We start from the raw sequence: 18,017 nt of genomic DNA, 5'->3' as shown, positions 1-18,017 counted from the left end.
ACTGAAAGAAAACCTTTTCTTTCAGTCTTGCTTCTGCAAACATCTGTATTCCTTTTTAATGATTCAGCTGCAGTCTAATACAGGGTGCCTGAAAACAAATCTTAACTTTACACCATCTCCTAGTTCTTACATCTTCATGTAAAAACTAGGAAATATATATATATAAGATACATGAAGAAACAGCTTCTCTAACTGTTGGAACATAACTACTTCCATGAAAGATCATATAAAAATCTGTATTAGCTGCATGTCTTTTGAAAACTTTGCTGAGAAAATGGCTGTAGGATTTTCTGAAAATTTCATTGTTATGATAACACTATTTATTAACTTGTCTTTAATGTCTTTTTCTTCACCACATGCTCTGAAATACGCTGTTATTATTCTATTAGTAAAGACCCATTTTTTGTCCATTTTTTTAGGTTGAGCTTTGTTAAAAGGTGTTAAGAAAGATAACATTAAAAGTATCTCCAAGTCAAAGATCTAGGGAGTTATAAAAAAGATAAAACAACAATGATATTCAAGTGTAACAGAAGTCTTATATACAAAATATATATAGCAAGAGAAAAAAATTACTAATAGTAAGAAAGAACATTTTTTAATGGGTATTTTCACTGATGTATTTTCAATATACTGCTGATGAGAGGTTGTGACTGAATGAGTTCTCAGAAGTAATGCATGCAAATACTTCAGATGATTCCACATTCAAAAGAATTTAAATATTTACAGTGTGATTATTTTGAAAAAATAATTGTTATTATTGAATCCATACTCTATTGCAGAATCCTCAGCACACGGTGGGTTGCAAGCTGTATATAAATCACATGGGTTTGAGTCTGGAGCTCACCCTATATTTTTTTAATAAGATACTAGTCTTGTTCCATAGCTGGGTTCCTATGTGCACTGAAAACACAAATCAATAAAGTTTTCTTATATTATCTTTTTTTTAATTATAAGCATTGTAAAGCACAAAGTCTTTAAAATTCTTAGATGAAATTTGACTAATAAGGTAGTCCTTAATGAAATGTTACTGTTCTAAATATAAATAGATGAAAATGTACGGGAAGCTGAAGTTCACAAAAAGCATAGTATTTCTCCCAGAGTTTCTGCATACCTATATGACCAAGCTTGTGTGGTCTGCTCTCCTCATTAAAGCAGCATGCTTCTACTTTACAGTCTTACTGTTTTAATTCCTTGTAGAATGGTGCAAATAGAAAAAATGGGAAACTTTCAAATTTTTAGCTTTGATAAGAAGCTACAAGTCAATACTACAAAACAATTTTCATAAATGCTTTTTATGCTACATTATATATTTCATAATGAAACTTCCAACATGTGTATAGATATCTAATCTTCCTTAATATAGTAAATATAGATTACATACATAATACATACACATTCAAAAACCACTATATTGAAAAAAGTTAAGTAGGTCAGCAAAGTCAAAGAATACAAACTCAGGAAAGGCCAGAATTTTGAAATACAAACTCCTACTATTTGAACTTACTTCAGGAGTTTTATCTGAGCTGCAATACTGATTTAATAATATATTCCTACTTCATCATCTTGCCAATATATTTCAAATGATTTTTATATATTTATTTTTTAAAACTGTTCCTGCTTTAAGCATGCTTTCCACTGTGTATTTTAAGGTTTTGTTTTCCTATGGGATATGAAGTTGCTGTCAATTTATATGATCCTTAATAGGTACTGTTTTTACTTTCATAAGATAGTGTGATCTGTCTTGATGCATGTCTAATTGTACAAAGTATACATTTATGTATCAATTTATTCATATTCATAAACTCTAAAATAAACAATAAATAAGCCATAGCCAGTATAGTTTATTCTTGCATAATTTTCCTGGTATTCTATGTACTCTACTAAAAAGTAGAGTCCTGTAAGAATACAGTTCTTTTTCTTACTCTTGACTACCAACAGAAACAGAATGAGCTAGCTCAACCTTAAGTTTGACTCACTGCATCACCTCTTTCTCACTTTCAATACACCAGAAAAATATATACCACCTCATTTATTAGGAAAAATAACATCTCGTGTTTTATATTAAATCAAACTTTTATTGTGCTATCTTCAGAACCGGGTAGCAGACTTTCCATTTTATTGAGTTAATACCCTGTTCCACGTTTATACCAGAAACACAGCCTACTATACCAAAAAAAGAAGTCTGATATTGCTCCCAGTGCAATCAATAGCAAATTTGTTATAGACTTAATTACAGGACAGGGAGTATCTTTGGATAGATACATAGGTGCATCTTCTACATAATCATGGTACTCTCTGTACTATTCAAATAACAAGACTGGAAAAGAGACTTTTATGAGAAAATATCATGCATAATTTATCATTTTTAATATAAAAAATCAAATCAAGAAACTATGTCCTCAGATAAATCTCTGCAGTGCAATCCACATGTCCAAAGTGTTACAAACCTGCAGGTGAGAGCACTGCCTGAGTCCAAGTTTCTATATGGGCTTCTTCTTGCTACAAACTACATGTAAAAATCTACTTATGTGCAAAGTATACCTGGTATGCCTTCCTTGCCTTCGGCATATTTACTTAAAATATCTTTCATATATGAAATATTCAGCCTTTTTTCCATCACAACTCTGTTTTCTAGGCCAAACAGAGATTGATGTCATATACATTTATACTTAGGTTTGTTGCTATGTCTAGAGCAGCAGTTAATAGGCAGGTATCATAACTCAGAAATCTTGGTTTGAATTTCACAGATGAAGTCTAATACCAGAAGACTACTGCAATTTACTTCAAAATTTACATTTTATATGTAGCATCCAATACCATGAGATATATTTTATATCACATTCCAGAAGTCATAAAATATTTGATTAGAAAGAGGCAGATTATCAACATATGTAAGGAGCACTACCCTTTCAGGAAAGGATCAAAGCTTTCAAAGTTTTCATTAGAAAGTTCCTAGCTTCAAAGGTGCCAAGTCTATTACGCCAGTTCTATAAAGATACTTTACCAATGCACTGCAAGGCTGTAAAACATAATAGCAAACAGCTGGTCATAAAAGAAATTTATGATTATGGATTATACTGTAGTTACATTTTGAAGTGAAATGGTGATTGCTATATGAAATTAATTTTGTCACACTCTGAAGAAGATAAAAGTTGTAAAGCAAACTAAAAAATTGAAATATATAATATTTTTGGCAGAAATGATGGAGTGGTAGGACAGCAAAGGCAAAAGATTCGAGTCAGTCCAAGTAAGCCATCATCACTCCACCCCTGATTTAAAAACTATTTACCTCAGACACATTTTCACAGCTCCTTCTTCATCTTACTTGTGTTGGCAGTTTTACTGACTTCACCAACAGCAGGGGCTTCAAAATATCTACTTACAGAAGCAAGAAAGTCAGATTTCTTCCATTTGCAAATGCCTCTAAATTCTGAAGTATAGGATGCACTGCATCGCATTTCAACTGCAGTCGAAGTTTCAAACTGCCTAACTTCTGCTGTATTTTTAACTAAAGTTACCTAAAGTTAAGGTAGGGTTCCCTCAATTGACCTTAAATAACATGTAAGGCTGGAAAAGTCTAAATCTCAAAGATGTCCTGCACCAGTGCCACCTGCCTTAAAAAAAAAAATAAGCTCTTCCTCAGACTGTAAGCTCCTGAAGGCCTAGAGGTCTTCTGTGAAACCTCCCCCTTTAACAAATCCCAGGGGAGGGATGTACAAAAAGTATTTCACTGGTTCAAGCAGGGGGATGGACATACTCTATGCCAAGCATGTCCTGGTGCATGCAGTAACTCCTGTTCATCTTATGGGACAGCCACAGCTCTCTGCACAGTTCTCCAGAGAACCTGAGTATCTCAGCAAGTTAACCCAAAGGGCTCTTTCAGGACGCCTGTTTTTTGTAGAGACTGCCCAGCGATCCAGCATACCAAGTTCAGGGGCACCAAGTACTCTGCTTAAATCAGAAACCTACTATTCAATGTGTGACTCAAGTAAGTTTGGCACAAACAATCAAAATCTAAAGAAACTGAGAGATAAATACATCAGGCAGACCTCAATACCAACTGAAGTTTAAAGTTTCTAGTCAGATAATGAGGGAACATTCAGTCGCATCAATTAGTGATTCTTTTAAGTAAAATTAAGTTCTCCTAAATGTGAATGAAATTTAACATATCCTTAAACATAAAAATCCCTGAAAGAAGTCCTTGTTTTCTTGCAGTTTTATGTACTGTATTTCTCTTTAATAGCATGTTTGCATTTGACCTATTTTATTTAGATATACGTAATACCTAACAGTTTTGTCTACAGTAATTTTTTTTAGTCTTTTTAGGATACAAAATTTGTTTCAGCCTTTTGGACCTGATCATTCTGCTCTGGACCTGTTCCAATAGCATCTGTAAGGAATACCTGTTCCATCAGGAATCTGTTGAAATATAACACCTTTCTTCACCCAATTACCATAATTGATTATATGATAAGCAATTGGGAATTCTCAGTAATTGCCATTTAAAGCATTAAGTCTGCAAATTTGCAACTGTGCTTTGTTTTGTATTGGCTCAGTGGCTACCCTTTGGCTTTTTTGTATCAGGCCGATTAATATAGGGGACCCACAGGATCAATTTAAGATCTAGATTTAGGAAATACCTTCTGAGGAAGACAGATTACTGGATATACCCTTTCTATCAGCACTGCCAAACCAATCATGTCAGGTAGAGGGGATTCCTGGTGGGAACAACTGTGAAGTAGCAGGTACATAGAAGGAATGAAAAGAGGTTTGGCCAAAGTGTCCTTTTAACCTGAGCACTCCTCAACCTTCAGAGTAGCCGCCTTCCAGCTGGGAAGACAGGCCAAATGCCAGGACCAAGATCTGCGCCAGACCCACTGAGCAGGGGGTCCCTATTTCCTGTCTGTCTGAGTCACACTACACAGCATAAAATAGGATTGCGTTTTTCACTCTGGTGGAAGTATTTGGCCTAGAAAGGTGAATAATACACTACAAATTTTAAACTAACTGAAAGAATTAGGAATAGTTTTAAATTATTCTCTTACTGACGAGGACCAGAAGGACCTCTAGGAGTAAAGCTTTGAAAGAAGGGAATGTAAAAAATAAATAAGACTAGCAGAAAGTCTGCTTTTGGATCTAAATAAATAAAACTGAAACACAGTGAGGTGCATGCTGTTTTAAAGGGCTCATCTTGGGTATAAAGGGAATAAGAAACCTATCTTTTTCTTTGGTCTCACTCATGAAGTACGAAAACATTCCACACTTTCATAGTTAAAGACATAAGCCTACTTCTCTAGGAGGAAAATAACCCTACTTCAAGAACCAGTTACATGAATAATGTCGTGTCATAATTTGTGAGAAGAGAGATATATTTTGTTGTTTGCAAGACTTTACTTGTTCTGGTTTTGTTTTTTAATAAAAAATGGAAATGAGAAGTGAAATATCTGTAGTGCTGATGAAAGCTAAGGTGGTGGAGAAGGAGAGGGCACCCCTGAGCCCAAGGGGTAGGTGAGGAGAAGCAAGGACTGCAAACATTCCCACTGTCTGGAACTTTAACTGAACCACTAGGGATTTTTTCTCCATTTCTATTGCTTCCCCTCCTCCTTCTCTTTCTACTCCTCTCCCCTCTTCCACCCTATTACTTCCTTTTCTTTCATCCTTCTGAGGTGTGCCGATGCCAGGGGAGAGGTCCAGAGCAGGAGGGAAGGTTCAGCAAGTCTGAAATAAAAAAAAAACATTACAAATAAAAGATAAAAAGGATCCAGGGATTCAAATGAACACACCCAGCACTTTAAAACAGACTTTTGTCTGTTTGCCACTGCAGACCACTGTGACACACGTCTCTGTGACAGGGCTGATTTTGATCTTAAAAGACCTAAAAGTGAAAAGTAGCCAGTCTTATTCTGATTATGCTGAGTATTTACAGCAATCATTAATATTTGTGACCAAGTATCAAGAATTTCTGAACCCATTGTAAAATCTCAGAGATAAAATGTCACATTGTATAGGATTTAAACTTGTGCATCAAATAAAAATAATAATCATTAAAAAATAGCATTCCTGAAATAGCTTATTTCCGTAAACTAATTATTTTTCTTGTAATCTTTCCTTTCACAAGAATGCCCCTGAACATAATCTTCATTCAGGGTCAGGGGACCACCTACACAGCCAGAGCAGCTGGCAGAGTAAGACCCAGACACATCACATAGAGAGTTTGGCTTATATGCCCTACCTGCATGGAGAAATTGTTTGCTCTCATCTGTGTGCTAACAATCTATGGTAATGAGACCATGGTCATATTCCTGTGACAACACTGTGCTCCTAACTCTGAGGCAAGACACATGAGTGAAAAAGGAAACATGGTGCTTAAATGAAACAGGGAAAAGAGGCAAAAACTTCATGAAGTCTGTGAAGGCTTTTATCCCTGTTTTATGTGGATACTGATCAGACAATGTATTTTTGAGAGAAGGTACAAAAACCTAAGGTAGAAATACGGACACATTGCGAGGAACAAAGTGGAAGACCAAAAGGTGGTGAAGGGTGTAACATGCCATAGTAGCTGTAGCTAACAGCTTACAGTCCCCAGAGCATATTACTCCGCTTATTTGAAACAGTTATTTCAAAGTGATGAGAACTCCAACTTCTTAATTCCTCGTCTCAAATCTGACAAGTCCATAAGATTTCCAAATCTCTGTAAACCATTATAATGTTGCTGTTAGAGCTCACAGCTGCATCTTACTTTATTGCATTAGTAATGCTAGCGGGCAATTAACTCTTACTATGCTGAGTTTTGTGCTTATTCCTATAATACCAAACAGTTCATTTCTAATTTGGATTCAGCTTTTGTTCCATTTCATGCTATGCTGTCAGTGAAAAACACAGCCTGTGAGAGCAGTTTAGTGACATTTGTACCCACAATCAGAGAATGTCACTCTGAGAATAAGACAAAACCTATGGTGGAAACATGCACTCTGCATTCATATATTTCAGTACCTGTACAAAATCTTACAGAAAGCCCAAACACATACTGAAAGAAATTCATAACTTGTGGAGAAAAAGAAGGTTACATCGTCATACTGGGCAGTGGCACAAATTAGCCAGTGCTTTTCATCCTCCTATTCACAGTGCCTTGGGACAGTTCTAAAGCAAGTCACTGAAACAAACTTTGTCTTATGAGGTGATTTATACAAAGGTTAACACTTGGGCTTATAAAATTCCAATCTTCTCTAGAAAATTACTGGAGACAAGGAAAAATAAAATCTGAGTAGTAAAAAATAGAGGTTTTACTGGAAGCCTTTATAACAAGCATGTATTCAATGATACTAGCAGGATGCCATCAACAGCTAAATATTTATGTTGACTGGGTCACCTAGTTCACAAACAGCTCAAGCTCATGGATTTTAGAATAGGAGCCTGTGAGGAGTACTCAATGAAGCACTGGTTGTAGAATTACATTATGAACAGTCAGAAAACTGTGTGAAGCAAAATAAAAAAGGTGTGAAATCTTGAGACCAACAGAAATCTCAGAAATTTTGGGCAATTTTGTCATAGTCTAGAACCAATTCAAAGTGTTTAAAAAGACATCTGCATTTCTGTTAAAAAATTATTGCAGAAGTTGAAAAGAAAAACTTAAAGCCATGAAGATTCTAGTGACCCCAAAATAAGTTTTCAACCAAGTATTTCCTTAAGAAATTAGTATTTCAACAGATGAGGTGGTGGTGGGGGAGTATGAGATTCATCTCCTCTAAGTTGATCCATCAAAAAGTTAAGAATCTAGTTTAAATGTCCCACTTAGGTTCTCTTTCATCTGTAAAGAAAGAGACATTTTAGAAAGGTTGTTCATCTCAGCTATCCATAGATGCCTCTCTTGGGATGTAATCTATAATTCTCTGGAGGTGCCTATACATCTCTATTGACTACAAAGCCTTGAGCAACTCTGTTAGACTTCAATGACTAAATTTAGATGGCTAAAATGATGACTAGCTTAGCTCTGAAAACCTATTTTTTAAACAGCAAGGTTAAGTGAGATAAATTGAGCCTTTTTCTATGAATCACTTTATAAAAAATCTACAGAAAGAAATGTTTTGGCATGAAATTTTGACCACCATACGGGTGTTTTTCATAGGACCAGGGTTTAATTCTGCACCTTCTGTTTCTGTATCATCTACCAGAACAGGGCACATGCTGATGAATGGTAATACAGTATGCTTTTCTCATAAAATATAAACAATAAAAATAGCATCAGTGTCCTAAAGCAAAAGTGACATAACATCAAAATTTAAATGTAGTTTGTCTTTTTATTGTGCATAATGTACACTAATTGTCTACAACTTACAAGTGATCAGCTAGAAGATGTTAATCTCTTCAGAGCCAATCTTGCAATTGTCCCATTTACAGAACTCCCATTTAACTGGAAGTTGCATATGCAGGAAGAAAACATAATCACATCCTTCTTCCTCTGCAGTTTGGGGGGGGGGGCTGGAAGTGGATGTGAATTTATGCAGTAGAGAGGACACCAGAAAACTGACCTACTGCACAACATCGCACTGAGAAATCAGTGGCAAATACAAGATGAGAAATGAGATAATAGCACTGATATTTTTGTTGCTTAGAATACAGTATAATTAATCCCTTTTAAAGGTACCCAAACAGGAAGTTTTAATTAAAGCTTCAGGGTGTCTATTTCATACACAGTGCATGACCGTTTGCACAGCAGATTTTCAAATGTTCTACAACTTCTATCCTCATATTTATCGGGTGAAAGATCTTTTGATAAAATATTGCAACTAGGTAAAATTCCTTTTCTTTTATAAAAAGTAACTGCATTACAGATCAAGCACAGAAGCATGATGCTGCAATTACTAAAAGCACAGTGTTTCCTTATGAAAAGGCAGTGAGTTACTACAACTCCCTCTACCCATAAGAAGGCCTGTTAGCATTCAGTAACCCTTGCAGACCTGGTGTGAAAAATGCACAAAACTTTGTTACATTCATGCTTTTTTTTTTGTTTGTTTTATTTCTTCATATTGCTCTAATAAAGAGGATGACAAGGACAGTGCAAACATTTTAGTGTTTCTGAACTGTGTTATAACACAATCAAACAGAAAGAAGGACCAGCACTCTCAACACCACACAAATCTAATTCTCTGAAACTGTACAGTTCTTAAATCAGCCTAAAAATACTGCATGCAAGGTATACATGTGCCGTGCATCTTCCAAATCGTAAAGTTACCACTTTTTAGCAAGATGTGTCTTGTACCTATTTGGCATAAATGCTGTTCAGCCTCTATGTAAAATTCTCAGCAAAACCAGAGACAATGACTCTTTACTGAATGAGCTGTGCTTGTGCAATGTTTTTTTACTGAACAAATTTAGCTTTGCTTCAGCCAGGTGAAGAATACCATTAATATTTGATTCATGCCAGATAGCCCCTTTTTCTTGACCCTGAACAACACAAAGCACATGCCTGACTCAAGGGAGATCTTGATGAAAGCAACCAGTGTGACTGAGCAGGCTAAAATGCAGTTGGTATGGGGCACAACTGGAAGACTGGGACCTGACTTTCACCAAGCTGTTTTAATAATTAGAAAGGACCAATACTTATTGGATTCTTCATGATTTCTTATTCTTTAAATAATAAGAATGCCCTGTACTACCTTTTATAAGGTCTGGCTGTCCAATGGAAAATAGCAGCTCTCAGAGGACCACAGACTTGCACATGTAAAGTCTCAGCTGTTTTCAGAGCTCCATATTGACTTGGTTGCTCAGAGACTGCATGTCAGTAGAGGCGATAATCACTAACATCAGAAGAAGACCACCTGGGAAGGGCCATCAGGGTAATCCAAATTTAATCAGAGCTTTGGGCACTTAGGAGAAAAACTCAGGAGTGTGCAAGGGAAAAATAAAGAGCCTGAGGACTGTCATTCATATTCCTCCATCTTCATACCGATTGTTGGTCATCATTCACATGAACCCCATCTCTTCTTCTTCAAACCTCTACCAGCCAGGTCAGAGTAGAAATTATTATATTTATCACCATAACCACGAAGAAATTACACCAGAGCAAAAAGCTTTGTTCCCAAGACTGAAATGCAACTGCAGAATGGTTGAGCCCTGACATTCTGGCAGGACAGCTGGCACACAAGGAGCCTGGACTGGATGCTGGGGAGGCACATGAAGGAGTACCACAGAGGCAATTTAATCCTGCAAATTCTGTCAAGCAGTAGTAGATAATGTCAGTGTGTATAAATTTACTGAACAGAGAAAGTTAAACTATTTGTTCTTAAACAAAAGCACTGGTTAAGCCCTAAAGGATAATTAAATAATCTAAGATTTCTGTTAATTCTCCATCATGCTTAAAATATAGCTAAAAATATCTATACGATTCTATCTATTCGCCTTTTTATCCCAGAGTACCACAATGATAAAAATAAATTAATTGTATTCACACTATGCAACCTGAGATCTACTTAGCAATTTGAATACCTACTTGATTGCTTGGTTTAATTGTTGATCGATGATTGAAAAAATCACACTTCATTGTGCAAAAATAAACTTCCTCAGAGAATACTTCCAAAACCAGAGTATAAATGCTTTTGAAGGATTAAATACATTATAGAGATTAAAGTATCATTCTGAAATAGCAAAGAATAATGACAAAAACAAAAGTTACAAATTATTCTAATGTATATATGCAAAACAATAATCTTCAAGACATTTTACTCTGGTAATTGTTCAAAGATCATAAAATAATATTGGTAAATTAACAAAGGTGAAAATGTTATACTGTAACTTTCAATCCATTTAAAAGTAGCATTTTGTTTTCTTCTGTCAGTCTGGAACTGAGTTTAAGGAAGCTACAAACTGGATGACTATCAGGACAGTGTCACATACTTAATAATTTTCATCCGGAAACAGTAATCTTTAGCCTGCTGTTCAGAAATTCTGTAAGTACTTAAACATGAAGGATTCAGCTCCAGAATTTGACAGTGCATTGCTTCCTGTAAGAACACCAAGGGAAGTTAAAAACATTAATCTGAGGGCAGCCTATCAGTCTTTACCATTCTACACTTCAAACACTATTAAGCTTTTTTATCTTTTTATCTTTGAAACCCACAATGCAGGGAATGATGCAAACAGAAAAAAAAAACAAACCAAACCAAACAAAAAAAAAACACACCACCAAAAACCAACAAAACCAAAACAAAACATTCTAAAAAATAATCTGCTTTAGAATAATGCTTTAGAAGACTAGAAAACAAAGATATAAGCAACCTGGGAAGAAATTAATACAGAAAATATATTTTTAAAAGCACTGTAATCAACTTTCACATTTATTCCCAATAGAAGACACCCCCTGATACAGCATTGGCTCAAGCCCATGCGGGTTCCGCTAGATGGTATGAATACAAAATACTAAAACAGTAAGCAGAAGATTCTTTGGAGTCAGAGTGTGTCAGGAGAAATTCCTGGGGGTCCTTTGCTGTTACATTCTAGCCAGAGAAATTTAGACTGGTTAGGCAGAGCAAAGGGAAGGTCCTCATAGCATAAAGCCCGTTTCATCAGAAGAAGGCATGTCCACAAGTGCAGCTGCAGGTGGAAACATTCAGGCTGATGTAAAAGCCAGAGACTGGACGGCCATGCTTGCAGCCAAAAGCAGAACAGACCAGCTTGGGCAATGGACTGGAATGCAGCTGCCCTGCTTCTGCTGCAGCATGACTTCAGTCAGTCAGTCTCAGCATCCCTCCCCAGCGCTGGCCACACTACCAGCAACCTCTCCCCAGTATGCCCAGCAAACGTGAGTGAAAAGGGGCTGTGGCTGCTCTTTAGAAATATACTCTGAAAAGAAGCTGAGATGTGGAGAAGGAACCTTACTATTTCAGGACAGCACTGGCACAAAAATAAAGGAGCATAAACTGTCTGAGAATAAATTTTGGACAGGAATGAGCTTTCTAACAGCCTAGAGAGTGAGGCTCTGCCCATCCTTTGAAAAGGTGCAGTGGGAGTGATGCCCCAGCTAAATTTAAACTGGAGCTTGCTGAGTCTGAACAAAGTAAGACCTTTGCCTAACATCACAGTAAAACAGAGCTGATGACTCCACAGGCCTCTCTAGTCCTACCTCCTATGTAGAAACATGTGAGAAGATAATGCTTCTATTGCCAATTCAGGCCACTACAGTGGCTAAAACCATGTATTTATGAATCAGTGCTCTGGACACTACACAGTAACTTCTGTTCACCTGTTAGTTTTTATTTGCTAGTAAGTGCTGCTAATAATAGTCAAACAGTCATGGAAGAAGTAAAATTAAAAAAAAAAAAAAAACAACAAAACAACAAAACAACTTTCCAAAGCTTTAAGTTTACAAATCTTTATTAAAGGTACCTTAAATACTTAAGCTGTCCTGAATATCAAAACAGATGTAAAGAAAAAGAGAAGATGTCATTTAAGCCTGGACACACATCACTTTCAGGAGTTAGGGCAGTACATCTCATACTAAATTAAGATAAGTAATTATGACTTGTAAAAACAAAGCTTCAATTCTTAGACAAATTTTTTATTCATCTCAAAAGTACAAAAGGACAATTGTCTCTTACACTAACTATAGCTTTCTAAACATGCTTTCAACAGCATTAGTCATAGCATAACTATGGAAACACCAAGCTGGAACCAATTCCACCACCCCAAATCCTACTGTGCCCACATACTGCAGGAGGTAGAATTATCCTCTTTTGAACTTGGCTCCTCTATTCCTGTTTTAAAGTCTGTTATTTGATATATCATGCAACCTCAGACTGCAGCAAATGAAATGTATGTCTATTAATTACCATGCAACTCAGACAACAGGTGCTTTGTAGATGAAATCTGGGTGCTGACCATAGAAAATTTCAGCAATGGTCTTAGACTTCAAGGTAAGACTAAGTGAACAGGATTAGATCTTCAGTCAGCATCTATCTGTACAAATTTACTCACACAACACACCTGCAATATTAAAAGAAAGGACGAAAGGAACACCATTCTGGAAACTGCTAGCCTAGTTGCTTTATTTGACTGCTTCAGCAAAATCAAAAAAATGTTGCTTACTGGTAGTTCCACATAATTTAAAGAAAAAAATTTAAAATAAGGAGGGAGAAAAATAAAAAGGGATGGAGGATAAAGTTTCAATCACTCAATGGCTGGCTTTCAAATTAAATCATGAAAAAATAAGCAGGCTGAGTCTTCTTAAAACGATTACTATTGATCTAAAAAATCATAATCATTTTGGAGAAGTCATCATAATCTATCAGGCAAATACCCAGACAGTGGTTTTTAGACACATGGATTACTGACCCCAATATACTGCCAAAAGTATTCCACCAAGTCAGAGCAGAAGCCATGCATAAATGTGTGCTACATATTTTTTATTATATTTAAGCTGAAAAAGGCCACTGTAAATATCTAACAGATATGTTTCTACAAAGACAAATGAATTTCATTATTTTCCAAGACTAACTGCACCAGAGGATGCTGAAGACTTGCTACATACACTGCTTCAAAGGAAGCTGTTAAGTTACAGAATGTGTTAGAAGCCTCAAACTTCAGAACCATTTGTAGTCCTAAGAACTATTTTTGCTTATACCACAGCGAGAAAAAAAAGTATCATCTGCAACTTAGTTTCCCTATGTGAATACACAGCCTATCTTTATAGTTATAGGTCCCTAAAAGCTTTTTATACAAAACACGTTAAGCAATCCCACCATAATGAAGTGAACAATAGAGAACACTGCAGATCAAAGCATTCAGCACTTCAAATTTAGCATAATATTGCACTATATCACTTCCTGTGGAAAAATATACAAAAAAAAAAAAAATCAAAAAAAAAATCACCAAAACCCCCCATCATCTGGAAAAATCTTCCCAAATTGTATTGCAGAGAACCTATTACCCTATCTCTACATCAGAGGCAGCCTCTCTTAAGCATTTAAGTGCTCTCAATGAAAAGTAACAGTTTCTTCTCCAATCCTGAACTCTCAGTGACTGTCACCGAAAGTAAAATTCACTGTCGCCAGCAGCATTAATAATAATCACAACAAAATGAAACACCTTCAAGCAAATATATCCTTCTGATTAATCACAATCCCAATGAATTAAATTCGTAAGAGGCAACCTGCTGCCTTGTTTACGCCTTTTTAATATGAGAAGCAGAAGTTGGATATAAGGGGTTTGCTGCCCTTAGGGCTAAGAAATATGCCTCATGTGGCAGTGAGCCAGCTCTCTGAGGGAGACTCCTTTGCTGCCTCTGTCACAGATATTTTCTAATGGATAATTTTTAAACAGACGCACACGAGTCACCATAATACAGGGCCGGGGGTTTGTTTTTGTCTGAAGTCCTGCAAGTATTCCACTGTACTCCTTCCGAGGATCTTAAGGCTTCAACCAGTTTCTGTTTGTGGTTTCGTTTTGGGTTTGTTGTGGGTCTTTTTGTGTTTGTTTTTTTTTTTTTGATTGGTTGGTTGGTTTTTGTTTGTCTTTTTTCAAAAGGAAAAGGGGAGTTTCTGGATTCCCCCCTCGGCCCCCCCTTCCCGTCTCTACAGCACAGAACAGTACAGCACATAAAACTCCTCTCTTCAAGCTTAACTGACCTAGGCTCAATTAGTGCAACATCTTACACACACATCCACGCAATCACAAGGAAGAGATATTTAGTTCAGTCCTCATGTGTATTGCACAGAAACCTTTACTTAGGGATGGAAAGAGATTTCTTAAAAAAATAAAAAAATAAAAATCCCACAATGTAATTTACACAGCGTGGTAACGCCTACAAGGAGATGAAGTACCTGCACTGGGGAGATGTTCAGTTGTTCATTTCATCTTCTGTTGACAAGGAAACCAAACCGCACTTCATTCTCCAGGAAAACCTTCCACTGCCATCATTTGAAAATGTATTTATTTGTATATATGTATATATCTATCATCATCATGATAATAATAACCATCATAAAATACTGCCGGCAAAAGAATAAAAAAGTCAAGGTTCAAAATGTACAAAAGTAAGGATCATCTCTTTGGCTGTTTTGCTTTGTTATCTTTAAGGAGGAAAAAAAAAGTATTTAAAAATTATAACTAACGCACTGAAAGAAAAGTTTCACGTTATAAACAGGCATCAAAAACTGAAGAAGGAAAAAAAGAAAAACACCACCCTGCTGATTGCACTGTCAATAAAAAAGAAACAATAACAAAAATACTAAAATTAATATCTTGCTGTGTGGCTTCCACCAGTATTGCAAGATTACAAACTCTGTGTAAACACTGCTGTAAAATGTACTTGCAATTCCCATCTCTTTATGAAAAAAAAACCCTTAAAAATCACCCAAAAATAAAAATAAAACGGTACCAGAGAAAATACTCTGCAAAAAGAGTTAGAAACATGCCTTTCCTCTTATCTTTAAAAAATAAGCATCATATTTCACATCGCTTTTCAGTGCCACAACAAAACCCGTTGCATATATAGATATATAGCTACTAAATGTATATCAGTTGTTGCTGGACTGGCAAGTCTGTATTATTATTATTATCATCATTTTTCAATCCCAGTGACTCCCGGCCCCAGCAGCACCTTTTGCTCACAGTTTAGTAACCATCGCATGCTAGGAAGAAAAAAAAAAAAACCCAAAAAAAAAAAAACTTGTCATCAGCAAAAGATCAAATCCATTTAAACAATAATCAAAGAGGAAGAGAAAAAAAAAAAAGAAAAAAAAAAAGGAAAAAATAAAAGGAAGAAAAAAAAATCAGGACAAAAAAAGGAGGACAAGAATGTCAGCGGAAAGGTACTCACCGAGCGGGAGTAAAAGGGAGGAATAAAAATGAGAGTTACTATAAAATACAGTATGGCGGTGGAAGAAGGAATGAGGCGCTTTTTTTTTCCTCTCCTCTCTAGTCTCTGCCTCCGGCAACCGCCACGTGATCCGCAGCCGGGCGGACTCGCACCGGGAGGGCGCAGCAGCGGCGGCGGCGGGCGCGGACCCAACCCGGACCCGGCCCGCCCCGAGCGTCTCCCGCCGCGCCCTGCGCTCTGCTCCGCACCCGCGCCCGGCTTCGGCAGGTGCCGCTCGCTCCTCGCTCGCTCCGTCGCTCTCTCGCACACGCACCCCCTCGATACACTCGCACTCACACCGAGGCGCGGGTACGCAGTCCGTAGCGCGGGCGAGGTGCGGAGGCGGGCGCGTCTTGCGCGGCAGCGCAACTTCCTCGCCGGTGCTGTGCGAAGTTGCCGCCCGGCGCCGCCCGCTCGCCTGTTGCCCTCCGGCCGCCGCAGTTTTGTGCCTTGCCGGTGCGGTGCCGCTCCCCGCGGGACTGAGGCCGGCGGCGGCCGGTGCGCAGAGCGGAGAGGGGTTTGCCCGGGAGGGGGGTGCCGTATCCCGCGGCTGATCCAGTCCAGCGCCGGGCTCGGGTGTGTGAGCTTGGGTTACCCCTCTTGTCGCCCCGGCGGGGGTTGGAGACGGGGTGCCGTGCACGGGGGTGACGTGTGTGCGCCCCCCAGCTCGCTGTCTGCTCTGGGTGCCCCTCTGATCCCCGCCTGTGCGCGGGGTGCCCCTCCTGCTGCTCCGGCTCGGCGGGCGTGCGTCGGGGTACCCTGGCAGGCGGGAAGGCACGGAGGGGTACCCCCGTACTTCCACACCAGCTCAGGGGCTGTGCACAGAAGCCCAGCTCCTGCGGCTGCTGCTGGGGGGCAGGGAGTGATGGGAGTGCAGGGAGTTGTCCTGCTGCTACTCTTGCTTCGGGTGTGTGCTCAGTGCAGGGTGGTTTCATTCCGTGAGCGGGGACTGCAGTTGCCGTGCCACCCAGTCGTGTCTAAGCTGTGCTGCTCCGTCTCCTTCCCGAGAGCGTTTCACGTGAAGGTGGGGAGAGAAGGACAGATACCAGCAGTCCCGTCTGTTGGGTGCTTTTGGTTATTGGCAGCTACCCTGCTTCGTGGCCTCTCCCTCCTCCCATCCTTGCAGTGGCAGGGCTGTTGCATCCCATAACAGTTACTGGCCGAGGAGGGAAGGAAACAAGTGTTTTCAGAGGGGGTCACTCTCTGGGGGTGCATACCTAGAGCAACCCAGAGTTCCAAGCAGGGTGACCCCGGGTGGACATTCCACAGGGCATGTCAGGCACCTGCCTGCTGCCTTCTCCCATCACGGTGCATTTGGGTTTGGGCCCCAAAGCACACAGAGCGGCCCTGAAGCAGCTCTGTGGTTGACCCGATGGCAGCTCTCTCCCTTTCCTGTTATCAGACAAGAAATACATCCTGTATGCTACTGTTGCTGAGAGTTTCCTCAAGATGCTTGCTGTTCCCTTTTAAGCTCTCTTCTCTTGTCTCCTCATTAACAAGCACAGCAGTTGCAGAGAGCAGCGTCTGGGGCTGGGAGTAGTTTTGCTTGGCTCCTGCTGAAGCAAGAGTTTGTGCAGCACTGCCAGGCCTGCTGCCTCAGCTTGACCGCAGAGGTGTTGTCCTCATTTCACTGGCCCCCAAAATATTCACCTATAACAGTCTCCCCCCAGACTTACTAACTGCTTTAGCAGTAGAAGGAAGAGCAACAACAGACATTTGTATGAGATAACAGAGAAATAGAAATATGCATCTATAAGCCAGGCACTGTGATGAAGAGTGATGTAGGTAATATTTCCCCCTTTCCCCCTCCCCCTTCTTCCTCACTCACTTTCTCTTTTAAAGCCCCTCTTTTTTCATCCAGATGAGGAGGCAGGAGATACAGTCAAGTTATTACTTTGTAAAAATTACTCTGGCAAGTAAGAGGATGCCCTGCTATATAAAAGACTGGTGAGGGCACCAGCATGCCTTCTTCACATCCTCACACAAAGCTTTTTTCCCTTGCCCTGACCATTTCTTTCTTTCTTTCTTTCTTTCTTTCTTTCCTGTCCTGCATTTCTTCCCCAGTGTTTGCTGAAAATGAAAAGAAATGCTCCCTTTCTTCTTTGCTCTCAGCTTCTTTTACAAAGTATAAAAAGAACACTGGCCAAAGTTTAAAAATATATATAAA

General features: G+C 38.7%; 1 protein-coding gene across 7 annotated transcripts in view; it reads right to left on the bottom strand.

The window, feature by feature from the left end:
• Nucleotides 1-16,110, bottom strand: part of RALYL (RALY RNA binding protein like) — a 386,283-nt gene extending 370,173 nt beyond the window's left edge. For 2 of the 7 annotated variants that reach the window (XM_057426077.1, XM_057426079.1), the window contains exon 1: nucleotides 15,812-16,110. The gene's annotated coding sequence lies outside the window, so the exon portion shown is untranslated. Of the gene's footprint in view, nucleotides 1-14,813; nucleotides 15,639-15,811 lie in introns of those variants that run through there. The other 5 variants (XM_057426071.1, XM_057426074.1, XM_057426078.1 and 2 more) reach the window with 5 other exon arrangements.
• Nucleotides 16,111-18,017: the final 1,907 nt, after the last annotated feature.

Source organism: Pezoporus wallicus, unplaced genomic scaffold (genome assembly GCF_028554395.1).
Source record: "Pezoporus wallicus isolate ANWC-B61680 ecotype Strahan unplaced genomic scaffold, APGP_CSIRO_Pwel_v1 contig_4131, whole genome shotgun sequence".
Classification (NCBI taxonomy): domain Eukaryota; kingdom Metazoa; phylum Chordata; class Aves; order Psittaciformes; family Psittacidae; genus Pezoporus; species Pezoporus wallicus.
Note: the sequence above shows the minus strand (reverse complement) of the source record. Positions and strands in the feature narration are given on the sequence as shown.